The following is a 17,518-nucleotide window of genomic DNA, read 5'->3' as shown; positions in this document are numbered from 1 at the left end:
GCTCTAGCCTTTCCTAAATTTCAATAGGCGTTTCTCGCAATTGCTCTCCCCAAAACTACGAAGTCATATGCGAACATTCGTGTACCGTGTGTCTTCCTATGAGAGCAACAACGTTCAGTCCGCCCTGCTCGATAGCTGAATAAATCAACGGGCTCCGGCAATACATAGCGTGACAAGTCACGCAATAAGTCTAGACCGCTGACGCGACGAGCTACCAACAAGATTCGCAAGAAGTTCCAGGAATCTAAGGCAACGCGTCATAACATACGATTTGCACGGGCCAGTAACCAATGTCCAGAAAGCCAACCCAATGGGTTTCGCATCAGGTATGCATGCGGTAACGCGAAGAGGTCCTCTCAGGGTATCGAGAACGTTAGAAAAGGCTGGTAAAGGTGGGCGGGCAGCTGCTGCTTTCAGGGAGTTCCAGGAACGGGTTGCCGCAATTCTGCAGCAGTTTTTCTTTCGGCCAACGGTGACAATAGATAGGGGTTGATATTGCAATAATAAATTCAATAAATATCATGTTCCTGGTGCAGTAAGTTCATATTTCTTGTGGACTACGGCCCAGCAAGGTCATGGTCGATGCATAGCTCACAGTTTCGCTGTAATTAAAGCCTGCAGTCAATTTCTTGCCTTTTTTCACTTCTCAACGCACGCAAATGCAATTCTTAAGTGCTAGTGTAGTTGAAATAATAAAGCGAAAATGACACATTATTCACAGAAATAGACGAACTTAAGTTCAAATCTTCCAGTGACAACTGTAGATAAAGACAGCTTGTTTATGGAGTGCGTAGTATGGATAAAAAGCCTGTGTTCGGAGTACATCGCTTGGCGTTGTACGGAATTTGTATTCCCGCAATATAAAGGGAACCGCGCGTTCAGGCGTCCACCGTCACATTCACTCTGATTCGGTATTTGTCATCAATCGTTCCTCCGCTTCTAGTGTTCTCCATATTGCCAAATTAACTTTATTTATTTATTGAATACTGCCAGTCTGAGAGCCAGGCCTTGGGCAGGGTGGGATTACATGTTTACATTCACAAGGATGCACAAGGATGCAACTTTGAAATCTACGGCGAACCCGCAGTGTTGGCTCAGTGGCTAAGGCGTCGCGCTGCTCAGCATGAGGTCACGGGTTCTGTTCCCGGCCGCGGCGGCGGCTTTTCTGTCGGAGGCGAAAAGCAAAAACGTCCATGTGTACCAGATTTAGGCTCACGTTAAAGATCCCCAGGTGGTCAAAATTAATCCGGAGCCCTTCACTATGGCGCGCCTCATTGCCTGCGTTGCGTCGGCGCGTTAAACACTACAATCAATCAATCAATCAATCAATCAATCAATCAATCAATCAATCAATCAATCAATCAATCAATCAATCAATCAATCAATCAATCAATCAATCAATCAATGGCGAGAGTTGTGAATGTTGTTCTTAGGAGGCGTTACCGCGTCGTCGAATTATAGGGACCATTAAGCAAGCAATTTTGGTTCAAAATGCGTACGAAGAATACACATGAAAAGTTTTAGACGTGAAGCACAACTTTTTTGCGTTGTTTACCAGTTAAAAGGCTTAAAAATTCAGAGGCAGGAAAACACAAGAAAGAAAATAAGTGGAAGCCAGAAATGAAACAAATGGTATGGCACATGGCGAAAAGTCCTTCCGCGGTCCAATAAGATCAAGTGACAAAACGTAATATGCAAATAAGAAATTTCATTCCACGTACCCATCGCGGTGGCTCAGTGGCTAAGGCGTTGCGCTGCTGAGCACGAGGACAGAGGCACCGCTTTTCTGATGGAGGCGGAAAGCAAAAACCTCGTGTGTACGAAATTTCAGCGCACCTTAAAGATCCCCAGGTGGTCAAATTAAATTAGTCCGGAAATCTCCACTACGGCACGCCTCATTGCTATCGTTTCGTCGGCACGTTTAATCAATCAATCAATCAATCAATCAATCAATCAATCAATCAATCAATCAATCAATCAATCAATCAATCAATCAATCAATCAATCAATCAATCAATCAATCAATCAATCAATCGATCAATCAATTTTATTCCTCGTGACAAAAGTCTCAGAAATTCAGAAATAGAGCCATTGGCTCATCAGACCTCTAAACACATACCGATATTTCGAACAGCTCTTTCTGTCAATATTCAATGCAACTGGAAATGGTATGACCTCCAGCCACATTCCCGAAGATTGGTGTCTCCAAGTGCACAAATCCGCTCTGGACAAATAAAAAAAAACTATCCGTATAACAAATAGCGACGGCGCAATCATTAATATCAAGGCTGATATTATGGAACGAAATTTTATAAGCTGACCCTACCCCCCCCCCCCCCTTCCTCCTTATAACCCAGTTCGCAAGCTAACTCTAAAGTGATCATCGCCACTGCAGTCACCGTCTACATCGTCTCGTCGATGGATGAGATTGGCTAATAAGCTATACCTACGCGTCATGGTTATCGCAGGTGTTTTCGTTTACACGTCGACAATCGGCAGCAAAAACGACCGTCGTGAGTATCGTCGTTTGCCTTTGTGGACAGAATATTTACGAAAAGTAAAAGGAGGGAGTATCTTCATCACTCAGGAGCATTGCTTATATTTTACAGCATTACGCGTTGGTCAAGTGATCCCTCAGGGTTTTTTTTTTTTTTGTGTGTTTACATAGATTACCTGGTCCTCGAACACACTATCGCGTTAGTGTGCACATTTGGTTCTGGCAACTGGGGAGGCTTTACATAGTTTGCTCTGGAAATTTATGTAAACATATATCTTTACTCTGGCATTTATTGCGCTGAAAAATGGGGCATACTACGTACTGTATCTGCGTTAAAACATCACTGCAGAAATTTAAGATGGTATTTATGTAAGCTCGACTACGTCACATCAAAGTATAAACTGAAAATGGCAAGTTTTTCCCGCAGTAATCGTAATCGTCGTGGTCACGTCTGAGTGCCGTCACGGGATTTGACGGTTTTTCTGTCGTAATCGATAAAATAGAAGAACGCGGATTCCCCCCCCCCCCCCCCCTCGGGTGCACGCATTTTCCATGTTGTTCCGCGAATTACTAAAATATATGAAAGCAAGGGATTTGAAGTACGGCAGGGTTTTGAAAAAGTTCCACCTGATAAATTTAATCATCTTGTATGCATGCTTTGCCTGAAACGTAATCGACATGCTTCGGCCAAGTCATATTATCAGAAAAATATGCTCCGAGAAATTCCGAATGCGTTACTTCTACATGGGTTACTTTCTAACACAGAGCGAGAGGGCGGACAGAGTGGCTAAAATTACAGAACCTGAGCACTTCTCCACTACTTTGATTTGCCTTTCGCACTATGTTAACAACGAACCCGTACCAAGTCGCCTCGCTACGTTACAGAAGTAAACGTCTTTAAAGACTAGTACTACGCAATCTGGGAACGCTAGCTCGAGATAGACAGGAACCAAAATTTAATATAATTTAATCGCAGCAGTGTTCTTTTTTCTAATGAGACCCAGATCACAGAGCAGGGATGGAGCATCCGCTTCGATTTGCATATTGTGTATACGACACAGTTGTTCCCGCACAGTAACATTTTGTAACTGGTGAGTTGTTAATGTCAGTGGCATAAATTTGAAGGGGCCATGCAGACAAAACACAAGTTCGGTGCTTTTCGGGAGATTGCTTCGTTAGAATCATACTGACACCACTTTTAACGTAATCTTCGATCAAATAAGCCATATAATTACGGAAAAAAGAAAATGGCGATGTGAGCCACTGGCTCATTTCCCGCAACCAAACCTATGATGTCATATGCCCAGCCGTGCGATTGCCTGAGGCCGGCGAAAGCAAACGCAAATTAGGCAATGCTTATAAGCTTGCCGAACGATCTATTCGCGCTTAAATTTAGGGCATATTCTTTTTATGGCAGTAAGAATTAAATTAAATAATAAAATTAAATAAAGAATAAAGAATAAAATAAATAAAGAATTAAATAATTAAAGTTACGAACGAGCACGTAAACACTGAAGCAGTTATAATACGGCGCTTTGCCAGCGGACACTGCCTAACATCGCCGTCGGATGCGTCGGACCTCTCTAACAAAACAGTGACGAACTGATATCAGCGGTACGGTCACTCATGACCATGTTTGTCGAGTCGTACCCTATGTTTTAGTAAACGATTAGTATGAACCCTGATAAGAATACGGCAGGTATAGGTGTCCGGCCAGAAGCAAAGTGCGAATACTGGCCCTTCAGAGGGTATTGCAGCGTCATATATAAAAGAGGGTGATAAATAAGATAGCCAAACGGTCGTCTGTGAGATGGTAGCAGTTCTGGTCAGCGGGCTATCTTTAGTTTTAAGGCCCTCCTCTAAATGCGTCATTGGCGACGTCACGAAAACATATAATTTGGCGGCAGAATTGAAATTTTTGGCTCAAAATGTTTAATTTATCAGTGAATAAAGCATCGTTTGCTGCCTAAAAGGCACTGAGGGCACTATAAAACACTAAATATTTCGATAAAACTTGTATTTTGATACAACCTGTATTGGATAAAACTTGTATTTTGATAAAACTAAACTTGTATTTTGTCTGCATGGCCCCTTTAAAAACAGTGGCCTCAATGTAGAGTATTTAGGCACTAATTCTGTAACGCTGACACTGCTTCAACGTGGATCCGTCATTTAACACGTGTTACGTTCTGCCGGAAAACTACCCGCTTATCCTGTTCATATCCTTATTGTTTAGGCAAAGGCAAGCCAATTTATGCAGTAAATATTTGTAGAGAGCTCAGATGGAATCTTTTCTAAAACCGAAGAAAATGCAATCAAACTGCATGTTAGGTCAAAAGAGGGTAAAACGTCATAACAAATTCCACTAGTTGTGCTGATCACTAGAAAACTATTTATCGTTTTCTAGATGACTCAGTATTCAACTGTATGCACACAATATGCTGCAAGGGTGCTGGTGAGTAAAAGGGGTCTGTAAATAGGAAAACCATTCCTTGGTAAAAAATATCACGCACTAATGTAACACAATAGAATAATCCGTGTGCGCACTTCAAAAGAAAGCAGTCGTGAGAACATAACTGACTACCTCGTTTACTAATGTATATAGCAGGGTGTCGAACCGGAACCGAACCGAACCGAAAACCGGAACCAAATCGGTATTTTTCCCGGAACTGAACCCTAACCCGAACCGTTATTTTTTGAGTGCGCTGCATCCGAACCGGAGCTGAACCAAAACAAGAAATATCGGTTTCGGTTCACGACATAATGGCTCGGTCATCCAGTTGTTGATAACAGGTGGTCAGTGTCGTTCCGGGCTTCTCTCCTTCACGCACCATCAACTTCGCAATCTCTCGCGCAATGTTCCCCTTCAGATGATTAAACGCTATAAACGCTCTCTTCGTGGTCGCAGCATGGGGAAACGACTGCACACCAATATTGTAATGGTATGTGCCGCTGGTCGAGCGAGCAGGGTGCAAGGCTGAACAAAATAATGTCACACTATCGTCAGCCTTCACGAGGCTTGCAGCATCGACTTTGCCATTCCCACGCTGGGACTGTGCAGGGGCCTTGAGGACGAGAGATTGCTGCACGGCGAACCGCTGAGAGGTTCAAATCCTACATGTGCCCACTTGGAGCACCTCAAAAGTATTGAAATTTTGGCTGATTAGTGCATAATCGCAAGAATCAAAACTCCAGCGCTTCAGACGGGACACAGGAAGAAAGGGACGCACAACTGCACTGACAATATAAACCATTAGTTTTTTATGAGTTCGGGAATCGTCTTTATGCAAGCGAGTCGAACCATACGCAACAAGAAAGGGAGAAAAATACGCCGAAGGGGGACCGCGTAAAGAGGTTTCTAAAACACACAACAGGAGGATAGCAGAAGAGAAGTGCCAAGGAAGAATTTCGTGTGTTAATTAGAAATTTGAGAGATTGTATTCTTTCGAATCGAGAGGTCTGCCGAGCGTTGGACACTACATGCAGGTTAGAATTCGCCTATTTCCACTAGTGTCTTAAATTTGTGCTATAGTCTCTTGTACAAGAAAAATGTTCCTCCCAGGCGGATGGATCGCCCTGTTGTGTGTGGGTGATTTACGTGCGAGTTTGTTGTAGGTTGTTTTCTTATTAGAATTCAGGCAGCATTCCCTCTTGGTTCTTGTGGTAGCAAGCCCGATAACGCATTGGTCATCGCTATTTCTCTGCCGCGTTTCCTTCCATGCTTGGCTAGGGACCTTAAATGGGGCATGCAAACAAAGCTATAATTTGCCTTATTTGAGAGACCTCATCATCATCATCATAATCAACAACAACAACAACAGCCTATTTAGGTCCACTGCAGTACGAAGACCTCCCCCATTGACCTGCAGCCGCTTTTGTCCCGCGCTGCCGGCATTCTTTGCCTCCGCCGAATTTTCTTATTTCGTCTATCCATGGAGTTGATGCCCTTATCCCTTCTTCTAGTCCCGTCTCTCGGTGTCCATTCTGCTGCCCTTGTAGTCCACCTGTTGTCCGTTCGTCTCACCACATGACCAGCCCAAGTCCATTACTTTTTTTTTATTTGAACAATGATATCTTCTATTCTAGTTTCTTCTCTGATCCAGGTAGCTCGTTTCCTGAGGGCCTGAATGTTACAACTAACATTATTCGCTCCGTGGCCCATCCGACCTAAGTTTGCTTAGTAAGGTGCCAAGTTTCAGCTCCGTATGTTATAACCTGCAGTATGCACCGGTTTAGATTTTTCTTTTGAGTGACAGAGGTAGCATACTTTTCATTATTGGGAGTGCTTTCCGAGTGCTCCCCAGCCGATAATTATTCTGCGCCGGATTTCTCTCTTGTGTTTGGGATCAGCACTAACCATCTCCTCAAGGTAGTTATATTTTTTACTTCTAGTAGTTTACTTCTTCTAGCGTTTCGTTTCTTAAGCGTAAGAGGGTGTTTTTGGCAGGCTTATTCCTCATTAATTTAGATTTATTAATATATTCATTTTTAGCCCCACGGCCGTGCTTTCTGATTGTAGTTCCTCAAGCATAGTTTGCAGGTGCTCTGCCGTCTCTCTCAGCAAGACCACATCGTACGCAAACCTCAAATGGCTCAAGTATTCCCCGTTTATGCTTAATCCTACGTTTTCCCACTCAAGCTTTTTAATACCCCCTCGAGACATGCTGAGAATTGTTTTCGCGAGGTGGTATCTCCCTGTCTTTTTTCAGTTTATTCCCTACATGTTTCTTCTCCCACAGCTGCTGCTGATTCACTGATTGCCGATGTTAGGTTGTCACTTAGCTTGTCTAAACTAACCTCGTTCTGCTCATCTAGAAGCGCAAATTTGTTTTGAAGAGTTATTTTAAACTCCTGTGATATTACCCTGGCTGACTCCATGCGGGATTTCTTAGTTTTCATGAGTTTCCTTCTTTCTATTTTGAGATTCAGCCGTAGCCCTCATCTAACCATCCTATGATCACTGCTCCGAATCTTACTTAGCCCTCTACGTCTTGCACAATACCTTGGTTCTCACTAAAAATAACGCCAATTTCGTTTCTTGTTATACCATCGGGACTTTGTTATGTCCAATTTCCTATTCTTTCGTTTGTAAAAGAAGGTGTTTATCAACCTCAGGTTATTTCTCTCAGCAAATCCCATGGGTGTATCTCCTCGACTGTTGCGATTTACCATATCGAAGTTTGCCACTGACCTTTCGCCCATTTGCTTCTTTCCGACCTTCGCTTTAAAGTCTCCCACCACAATCGTGAACTCTGTTGTTGCCTTGTTCATTGCTGATTCGACGTCCTCGTATACAGAAGCTGTCTACGGCTGCATCATCATAGCTGGTTGTTTTCGCCTAGGCCTGTACTATCGCTAACTTGTATAGCTTGTTCAGCTTGATCACAACAGCCGCGGCTCTCTCGCTAATGCTGAAAAACTCCTCCACATTTCCTTCTTTTTTACTGTGGATTAAGAATACCACCTCGTGTTCTCTCTTCTCTTGGAGTCCACTGTAGCACAGAATATGCCCGATAGTGAGCTCCATTAAGCCTTCTCCTGTCCTTATAACTTCGCTTAACCCTATAATATCGCACTTCATGTCCGATGGCTCCTCTAGTAATTCAGCTAAGCTTCCCTCGCTGGACAGGCTGCGTGCGTTGAAAGTTGCCAGGGTCAAGTTCCAATGGCGGCCTGTCCGGACCCAGAGATCCTTATTGATTTGATTGATTGTATACGGTTTAACGCGCCAACGCTACACAGGCGATGAGGCGCGCCGTAGTGGAGGGCTCCGGATTAATTTTGACCACCTGGGGTTCTTTAACGTGCGCCGAAATCTCGAACACACGGCCGTTTTCGCTTTTAGCCTCCACCAGCAAGGCGGCTGCCGCGGCCGGGAATCAAACCCGCGTCTTTGGATAGAGATTCTTAGCACCCTCTGGTGTATCGCTGTACTGACCGCCGCCGTGGACAGCTGCTCTACAGCTGCTGGGGACTGAGGAACGAGAGTTGAGTTGGTTAGTCATGGGAGGTGGTGGCCAACTACTACACCAGGGCGGCCAGACGCTTCTCTCGTGAGGGAGTGCTGTTTGTGTCCCAAAGAACCTTCCTAGCTTGGTTGAAACTTCCTAGTGTAGCCTCTTACGTATCCGTGATGACGGTTACTGCCGGAGCAGGCAGCACTCCATACCTGCATGCCAGTGTTGGGATCAGAGAGAGAGAGAGAGAGAGAGAGAGAGAGAGAGAGAGAGAGAGAGAGAGAGAGAGAGAGAGAGAGAGAGAGAGAGAGAGAGAGAGAGAGAGAGAGAGAGAGAGAGAGAGAGAGAAGTTTTCCACAGACGACGTTTCCGTGCCCGCCTGAAGTAATACTGAGGCAGCGTTTGTCTGCTTTGATTTTTATACGCGCCGTTCTGAAGGAATGAGCTAAGACGCTGGCTTACTGATGAGAGGTTCACTGACGTCTGGCCATTGGAAAGGTAAGCCACTGCTATGCTCAAGTGTATAGCTACGAAAAATGGTTAGTTTGACCTCAGCCGGCCAATGAGGCCGCTGAAGGTGTATTAGCATTGCTCCTCGCTCTTTCAGCACTATTCTATGCCGGAAAAGTGTTTATCTGTTGTCAGCGCCACGCCAGACAGTTACCAGTTTCTATCTCCCCCTCCCCTACCCCCAACAATCACTTTCTGCTTCTTCTTTCTTCGTGCGCTCCGGCAACAACGGTGACCTTTTGGCAGGGCTGCGAAAAAGTTAGACAGCCCCGTGCTCTGAAGTCCTGAAACATTGGGACCGGGACAGGTGTGCAAATACTCTATTTCCGTATTTTCTAAATAAAAACCGACTACATATCTAGGTAGCCCTTGCTCGGGTGGTCATACAAGTGGTTGTACTTTTTTGTGCATCCAGCAAGGGCTCTCGAGTTATTCAAATTTTAGCTATGCTACTTGTGTCGCGCAGGGCTCGGCATCCTATTTCTAGCCCGGTATGGGCACGGCGTTTCTGACGTAGCGTTGAACCTATTTAGAGCTTTTCAACATCGTAATTGTGTCCGATGCTGTGGAAGGTCTTTTTTAGCTGTTCCAACAATGCCTGACGAATAATTTCCTTTTTTATTTCAGAATGAACCCTGCAGGCTAGGCCTGTTAGGCATGCGGTTATTGCGGTTTGTTTATATCGCGTTTCGATGAGCGCTGTTACCATTCAGTCTTTTGTTGTTTTAAGTCCTTGTCCTATGCAGCGGAAGCGTTTTTTAACCTATTTCAACTGTTTAAAGTCCCCACCGGGTGGATTACTTGCTTATTATTGCTTATTATATGATTTTCACTGGCGGCTTCGCCGTTTAGGGCTATGGCACAGAAAAGTCAATAAAAAGTAAAAATTAACACAGGTCTTGGGGTCTCCATATTTTGATGTCTAATATTCCTTCTGAAGAATGTCTTCCCTGCAATACACGTAGTCTTAGGTGTGAAGCCTACTTTAAGTACATCGGTGAAAACTTGGTCTTTGTAAGTTGGCTTTGCGACGTTCTGTGTTAAGCAGGGAAGCATGGCCATCTACGAAGAAAGTAGGGTTACAACCCCACTTTACACTCCTCTCCAGCGCCGCCGCCTATTATTCGAGTAGTGTACACTGCTCGTGGGTTAATTGGCGTATTAATGGGAGCTTGTGGCCATTACTACACCAGGGTGGCCAATCCTGCTCTGGTGAGGGAGTGCGTTACCGGCAATGGTCGCCGGGGTCAGGCCGCATCCAAGCCTCATTCTGCAATTCCATCAACACGCGTATTTTTTTTAAAAATCCGGTGGGAATTGTGTAGCACCGGGATTCGAACCACGGTCCTTCTGCGCGCGAGACGGATGCTCTATTTCTACGCCACCTCTGCCCCTCTTAGAGAAGGTAAGCGTGGCAGGGGGCGGCAGAAAGTTAGATGGGCAGATGAGATCAAGAGGTTTGCGGGGATACAATGATCGCAGTTAGCACAGGACCGGTTTCAGATTAATGGGAGAGGCCTTTTCCCTGCAGTGGGCGTATATAGACTGGTGGTGGTGGTGGTGGTGGTGGTAGTGATATGATGAGGATGATGAGGTTAATGTTGGTGGTGGTGGTGGTGGTGCTGCTGCTGCTGATGATGATGATGACGTATACGGCTCGCCACTCTCGGTGTCTATCTCTCCCCTTCCATTTTTATGCGGGCATTAAGGGGAGGGGTGGGAAGTGCACGCGCAGGCAGGCTTTACGCGCTAACCGTTGTCATACCCGTTCTGCTAGGGGAAGACTTCAACGTGGACGTATCAAGGCAACGCGGGCGGGAAGCGGACAGACCCTTGTTTGTCTGCTAAAGTAAGAATGTAGTCCTTCTAAATTTCATTCCGCTAATTAGCTAGGGAGTATGCTCAATCACAAATTACAAACAAACGTGTTTTGTGCCGCGTATTCTTTGAACTGCGCCCAGCTTCACTGGTCATACTTCACAGAGTGGAAGGGCGCTGATTTTGTTTATTTCTGCTTATAAATATTTTTTTTGCATATTTAGAAATAATTTCGAGTTTTCTTTGTGTGAAATTGTACGGTTTACAACACACTGAAACCTATTGAAGAAACGACTGGCTTAGCCGTTGTATTCCAACACGATGTGGTCGCGGTACATGTATACTTCTTTTCTTTTGTATGCTTATTGGCCTATTTTTCACTTTGGCCGGTCGGCTAAATTGAGTGACAGGCAGAAAAACAAAGTCAGACAGTCCAAACAATTTTCGCGTTTAAGTAGCCCAAGAAAGATCCCGTCTTTAAAATTCATGTCGACCTGGATTCGATGCCAGTTCTCTTGCCTGGGATGCAAGCATTCTACAACGCTACACTGTGGTATAGAGGGTTAGCTTTCGCAGCGTCCCTAAACGATTTGACCCTTTTATCAGCCTCATATTTAATGCACGCCCCATGTGGTGCGTTTGAACCCCTGTTAGGTTATGATTCGCACTATTGAGAAAAAAAAGTATACTGCGAACTTGTCGGGAACCCGGTCACTTTGTTTTGTTGTATTGCGCGAGCGTGGCTGTCAGGGGAAGGCGCTACAAAACACGGGTACGGGGCACGTGAAAACTTTTTGGTGAACTCATCCACCGGCGTCGACCCAAACCTAAGACAATGGGCGTCAGCGTGGCTTGGCGTCGTCAAAGTGCCAAAAGAAGGAAATAGGGAGAGCGATGGGGAGAACGGGAATTCATTAGAAAAGCGGCTAAGATCCGCTAGGAGCACTTAGGAGCCTCTAACCCCCGCTCAAACAACCTTTTAAGCGGTCCCCACAACAATAACTCATCTCCAGGCTCATTTAACGGCCCTTGAAACGCACGGCGCAGAGGGTTTCGGTCCCGTCGCCGTGGAGACTGCTGCTGCGTTCACGACTCCCGGAGCTTGTTCCTGGGTTCCAATGGAGGGAGGTCGTTGTGCCTATTAATTACTCCGCCAGCCCAGCTAACCATGCCAACGCGCCCGCACAAAGGCGTCAACCCCTGTGCGACGCGCCCTTTATGAAAGATTGAAAGGAAAAGCGGCACGCTTGGTTTGTTGTCAACTGGCAAGTTCATTTGGAAGCTGGAGAAAACTGCAGGGCATGTGCCCCGTATAGGCCACGCGCACGTATTAGCTCTTGCAAGCACAGATTATCCGGAGTACGCTCCCCGGCAAAGTGCCAGTGGGCAACTACTAGCTGATTACTGCGAATGCTTGAATAGAGCCTGAACAGGAAGTGAAGAAAGTTCTTTTAAGGCGTCCTTCTTCACTTTGCTCTTTGAAGACCCTGGAAAGCTTCCCTGCACGTATACGCCGTGAATAGTGCACTTTGCTTTGTTTTTAGAGGAGATAAACGTATTCGGTTCAGCAGCAAAAATAAAAGCCTTCATATGAGAGACAGTGTATCTCTTGGTATATACAATGAAGGCTAAGGCGTTGCGCTGCTGAGCACGAGGTCGCGGGTTCGATTCCCGGCCGCGGCGGTCGCTTTTCTGATGGAGGCGAAAAGCAAAAATGCCCGTGTGTACGAGATTTCGGAGCACGTTAAAGATCCCCCGGTGGTCAAAATTAATCAGGAGCCCTCCACTACGGCGCGCCTCATCGCCTGCGTGTCGTCGGCGCGTTAAACCCTACAATCAATCAATCAATATACAATGAAGTTGACAAGGGCGCATTTGAATACACGTACTCTCTTTGTCATATGACAGTGGTTCTCAGCTATGGGCCTTCCGGGGACTTCTTGCGGACCGGTGGGGGCGATGGGCGACCCCTGCACTCGCACCTAAACATCGCTTCACATCCACGGTCACGTTTAGATCTTCAGAATCAGCTTTTCAGGTATGCAACCCTGGAGAAAGCATGCCCAGATCCAAACATTGTAGAAAAATGTAACGGAATCTTTGCAGCCATCGCGTAAGAAAGGGGGACGTTTGAAGTTCCAGCGAAGCCTCAAGGCTCACAGCGGCAAACTTGGCCTTCATCACTGTGTTTTCTTGAAGCTACATAAACGCACATTCAGCTTCGACCCCTTCAGGTGCAAAGCAAAAGCAGTTTACGCCAGCTTGAGAGGGGGCCGTAAGCAATCTATCTGGGGAAGATTCTGGCATGCGGCCCTTGATGAGGTGTCTTAGTGTGGTCCCACGGGCCACGATAGTGGCTCCGAGATCCTGTCACTCACAGATTCTGCCCTGGATCCTGCAAGATCATCGAGCAGCATTAAAAGAAAAAAACTCCCCCCACCTCCCCGAAGGGGATCGTGCGGAAATGCGAATGCATTGGGTGCACCGATGAGTGCGCTGCGGCAAGCAGTAACGGAGAGAGGCGTGCGCTCCACTGCATTTATATACATTTTCCGAGCGCAGCGAGCGGAGAGAGGGTACGCGGAGAGGAGAGAGAGACCCGCGCAACACGCCCGCCCCGCGCGCGAGCTCTCTCTCCCGCCGAGCTCCGCGATGCGAGCGCCCTCACACGCCCGAGCGCGCTCCTCCTCTCCACTCACTCTCCGCTACTCCGCCCGAGCTCCGCGATGCGAGCGCCCTCACACGCCCGAGCGCGCTCCTCCTCTCCCCTTGCCGTCCGCTACTCCCGCCCGAGCTACCACCTGCTCCGGTTGCTAGGTGCGCCACAGCTGTTGCTAGGGGCGAGGAGGAGCGCGGAGAGATAACACCTGCGGGCGCACGCCGACGGAGCACGACAACCCCCGACTAAGAAATGCATTCGCATTTACTACGACGACGACGACGAAGGCAGAACTACGAGGCGCGCGCTCACGTGCGCTCGCGCTGGAGGAATGCAGGTGCACGCCGACGGAGCACGACAACCCCCGACTAAGAAATGCATTCGCATTTAAAATTGGCCGCGCATCTGCTCACTTCGCTGCAAATGTCGTCGAAGTGAGCCGTTTACCGTTGCTTTTTTTGCCTTTACCTTTGTTTAAGCACACCACGTTGTTGTAACCATGCTACTCATTTCGTTCTGCCTTTTTTGTACGGGTCCCCTCCGTAATGCCTTTGGCCCTGAGGGTATATTAAATAAAATCAATACAAGACGGTAGTCTTCCGCCGCCTCCGCCGCATAAACGCCTCTTTCTCTTTCCCGTCCACTTCTCGCGCCCTTCCCCTCCAGTCTCGCTCGTCCCACGATAAACATTGGAGGTTTCCTCAAGTGAATTCAATTTCACCGCGTTCCACTCGCGCGCCATCTACTGGAACCTTTTCTTACTGTTGCACTTCTTGTAATAACGCCCCAAGGGGTCGCCGCGAGCGCTTTTTGAATTTTTGGGTCAAAACAGTTTTTCGATGCGTCTTTTTTATTTGCTATCGGAAAAATCACGCCACCATGTATTTAATTTATTAAAAGAATGCTGCTAATACCCCTTATGTATTGATGTCTTGCCTCAAACATACATAATGTTTCCTATATGCCCAATAATATTGCCAAGTATGAACATTGCCAGCCTATTTAGTAGTATGGAAATGTTCTGCCCATATAAACGTCTCGTTCATGAATTGATTGAACTTTTGGCTGGGTGGCTAAATCGAAGGACAGACAGACAGACACAGACGGACGGGCAGACAGACAGACAGACAGACAGACAGACAGACGGACGGACGGACGGTTAGCGTTTAAGTAGCCCAAGGAAGGCTAACGTCTTTAACAGTCGTCCCTGTTCAGTTTCGGCAACCAGGTTTGAAGCTTTTTACAGAAACCCCTCACTGCTTTTGGGGGTGAAAGGGAAAGCGATTAACCGAAACGACCTTGCGCGGGTTGCTGCGAAACTGCGAATGTGTTACGTCCGGGCTAGACTCCGAAGAGCTGACGAGTTCCATTTTTTCCTTCTTTGCAGGCGGGCTGTTCACATATCCCGTTGGAGAACCACTGGGTAAACAGAATTCAGGTGTGCTCTCGATGCAGGAAGGAACCGAAGCAGAGGACTGTGGTGTCGGCCCCCTACCCACGTCTTCTGGCGGACAAGTGGGGCACGAACCACAAGAGCCAAGTGGCTGGGGCCATGAATAATTTGAAGTAGATGCAGCATGGGGAAATCAAAGGTTTTAGTGGGTGTCGTAGAGTTTCTTTAAAGGTCTCTTCCATTCCTATTTGAACACTGAAAATAAACCTGCGCATCTTAAGGTTGCACTGGCAGGAAATGGTCAGCCATCTAGGCCCATCGAAAAACTCGCATATTGTAGAGGACGATGTGTGACTAGTGAAAGTGTTCTCCTTGGCTTGATTACGATTTATCGGAATGCCTTGGGCTCCCCGGGTATGCCTCTAGCTCTATCTTTACCCCTCGCTGTCGCTCCGCAATGCCACAATTTCTCAAAATAGGCGTAGTAGGGATTAACATAATATATCTATTGACTTCGCTTTCGAGCAATAGAGGTAATGGGCTAGAAATACATAACAAAGCGAAAGAAATCATTCTCTCTTAAACTGCCGGTACTCCGACCGTCGGAGACGCTCTAGGAACATCTTCCCACGCCAATAGGGAAAGCTCGATGACGAAGCTCTGGGCAGGATGAGTTGCTAATTCGGCGGTATACATCATCGTGGCCCTCCATTAACTTTTATTTATGAGAAAGCATTAAACGGCCTATCGAACGAGAAGACCAGCGCCGGCATCGTGTGTAGCACCAAAGCTGCAGCTGAATTTCCTTTGGCTGCGACCCTTTACGGGGCTCCAGCGATGGCGTCATCGCACCTAAGTGCACAGCCCAACTGCTTGCTTGCAGCGCAGCTAGGGGGGAGGGAGGACAGCGTGTAGTGAAAGGGTTAGCGAAAGGCACGTATAATAAGACGAACGTGATTTTTCCCCTCGTATAACTCCAGTAATACTGAAAATTTTTGAAACATTCCTGCTGGAAAAAAATTTATGGGGCTCTAAAGTTTACTACCAAGGCATTTTGAATGGTCGGTGAAATAAGTTGCCGGGATCCTGACAACTACAAAAAAAAATAAAAAGCAAGTACGATTTTTATAGTAAAAGTATCATCTATCGCACTCTAGCCGCCAGTGGTCATATTTGGCCCTTGTGGCTTTCAAATTCGGTGTAGAACTGTGGGTGGTGCAATTTAGAATCGGATTATTAAGTTTCGGACTGGAAGTTACGTTCAGACTAAAATAAGCAATAGCGTTTTCGTATGCGGCAAAGAGTATTGGTATCCCCTTAATTATCTTGTAAACAAGTGCGGCAACCAAGCATGCTTTCTTGTTCTTGTGGTCATTTGTTGGCGTTGCTAAAATGTTCAATACTTTTGAACAGCGAAAAAAAAAAACACTACTATTACACCAAAATTTAAGCGGCGGATGGCTGAAAAAGCAGAGGGGCATTTTTTTTTTTTCAAGACACAATTTTCTAACCACCGCATATCTGCATTTTCTGTTCACACATTTTCACACCAGTGTGAGCATATTTTGGGATTACGAGCAACCAGTTGGCCGTTTATATTAAATTCATGGCTCTAATGAAAATATAACTAAATTCATCTATAGTACGGCACTGCATTTGAAGCGCACCTAGTGCTTGGTGTTCCCAATATTCGGGAGTGCCCTGTTCGCCAAAAACAGCCTTCAGTTTGGAGATCACATTTCCGCCTAGTGTGCATGTCGCGTTCCTATTCCGAATTACTTTCCCGTGCTCCTCAGAGCTGGACTTTCCCACGAAGCTAGTTTGTGTTTTCTTTGAATGCATTTCCTCGGTGACATAAGGTTCACTTACATGGAACGCCTTTTCCCAGAAGTTCATCGAGTTGCCTTCCAGAGAAATGGGGCCAAGACATGTTTTCTGATGGTTTCTGTACGGAGCCGCTTCTTCCCAAGGGTCTGTTGAAGACCGGGCGGTCACGCGAGCAGCAATCAAATTTGCGGCCTTCCCAGCCGCTGTCAGGCCTCGCTCTCTCGCGGGCGTCGGGCCGCTCTGCCAGATAAGTGCCCAGCTATCGGGGCCCGGACGAAAAAAAACGGGAAAGCCGACGCGCGCGAACGTTTTTCACGCCCGCGTCGTCCGCGTTGCATCCCGTAAGACACGGGATCTAGAAGACATCGAGACGAGAGGTCGCGTAGCCCCGAGCAGCGCGGACGAGCGACGGCATGGCGCGGTATCGTCGCCGGTTCTGCTGTCCTGGCAAGAGGCGTCTCCTGCCGAATCTCGGCCAATTCGTCGTCGCCGTGGCGCCGCAGCCGCGCCATCGTGGGACATAAATTTAGCAGTGGCCGAGCCAGCAGTGCCGGCCGGCCAGCCGCCACTGGTCGTCGATTCTCTCAGCGGACACCGGATTGTCTCCCTGATGCGACCATTAGGGCCGACAAGCCATTTGTCAGCGCACTCTCGGAGGCCGCCTCGCCACGGAGTGGTTGCGCCGCAGCGGTGCGCCTTCGCAGCAGCGAAATAGAGGGGCGATGATCGCGAAACACTTGCCCTGATGGCTCCTTGCTCAAGCGGGCCGCCGACTCCCGCGCTCCTGCAGACTGTGTGGCCGCTGGCTCGGCTCGCTCCCAGTGCGTTTCGGCTTCACTGTCTGCTTTCTTCCGGAT

The 17,518-nt window shown here is 47.1% G+C and overlaps 1 long non-coding RNA gene across 1 annotated transcript in view; it reads left to right on the top strand.

Annotated features, from left to right (window-relative positions):
- LOC144169473 (uncharacterized) overlaps positions 1-16,241 on the top strand; it is a 200,417-nt gene extending 184,176 nt beyond the window's left edge. The window contains exon 4 of the long non-coding RNA XR_013322451.1: positions 14,829-16,241. This is a non-coding gene — a long non-coding RNA (uncharacterized LOC144169473). The remainder of the gene's footprint in view (positions 1-14,828) is intronic.
- Positions 16,242-17,518: the final 1,277 nt, after the last annotated feature.

Source organism: Haemaphysalis longicornis, unplaced genomic scaffold (genome assembly GCF_048455015.1).
Source record: "Haemaphysalis longicornis isolate Haplotype H1 unplaced genomic scaffold, Haemaphysalis longicornis Haplotype H1 scaffold_1, whole genome shotgun sequence".
Taxonomy (NCBI): Eukaryota; Metazoa; Arthropoda; class Arachnida; order Ixodida; family Ixodidae; genus Haemaphysalis; species Haemaphysalis longicornis.
The sequence above is the reverse complement of the archived record's forward strand: the minus strand, read 5'-3'. Positions and strand labels throughout refer to the sequence as shown.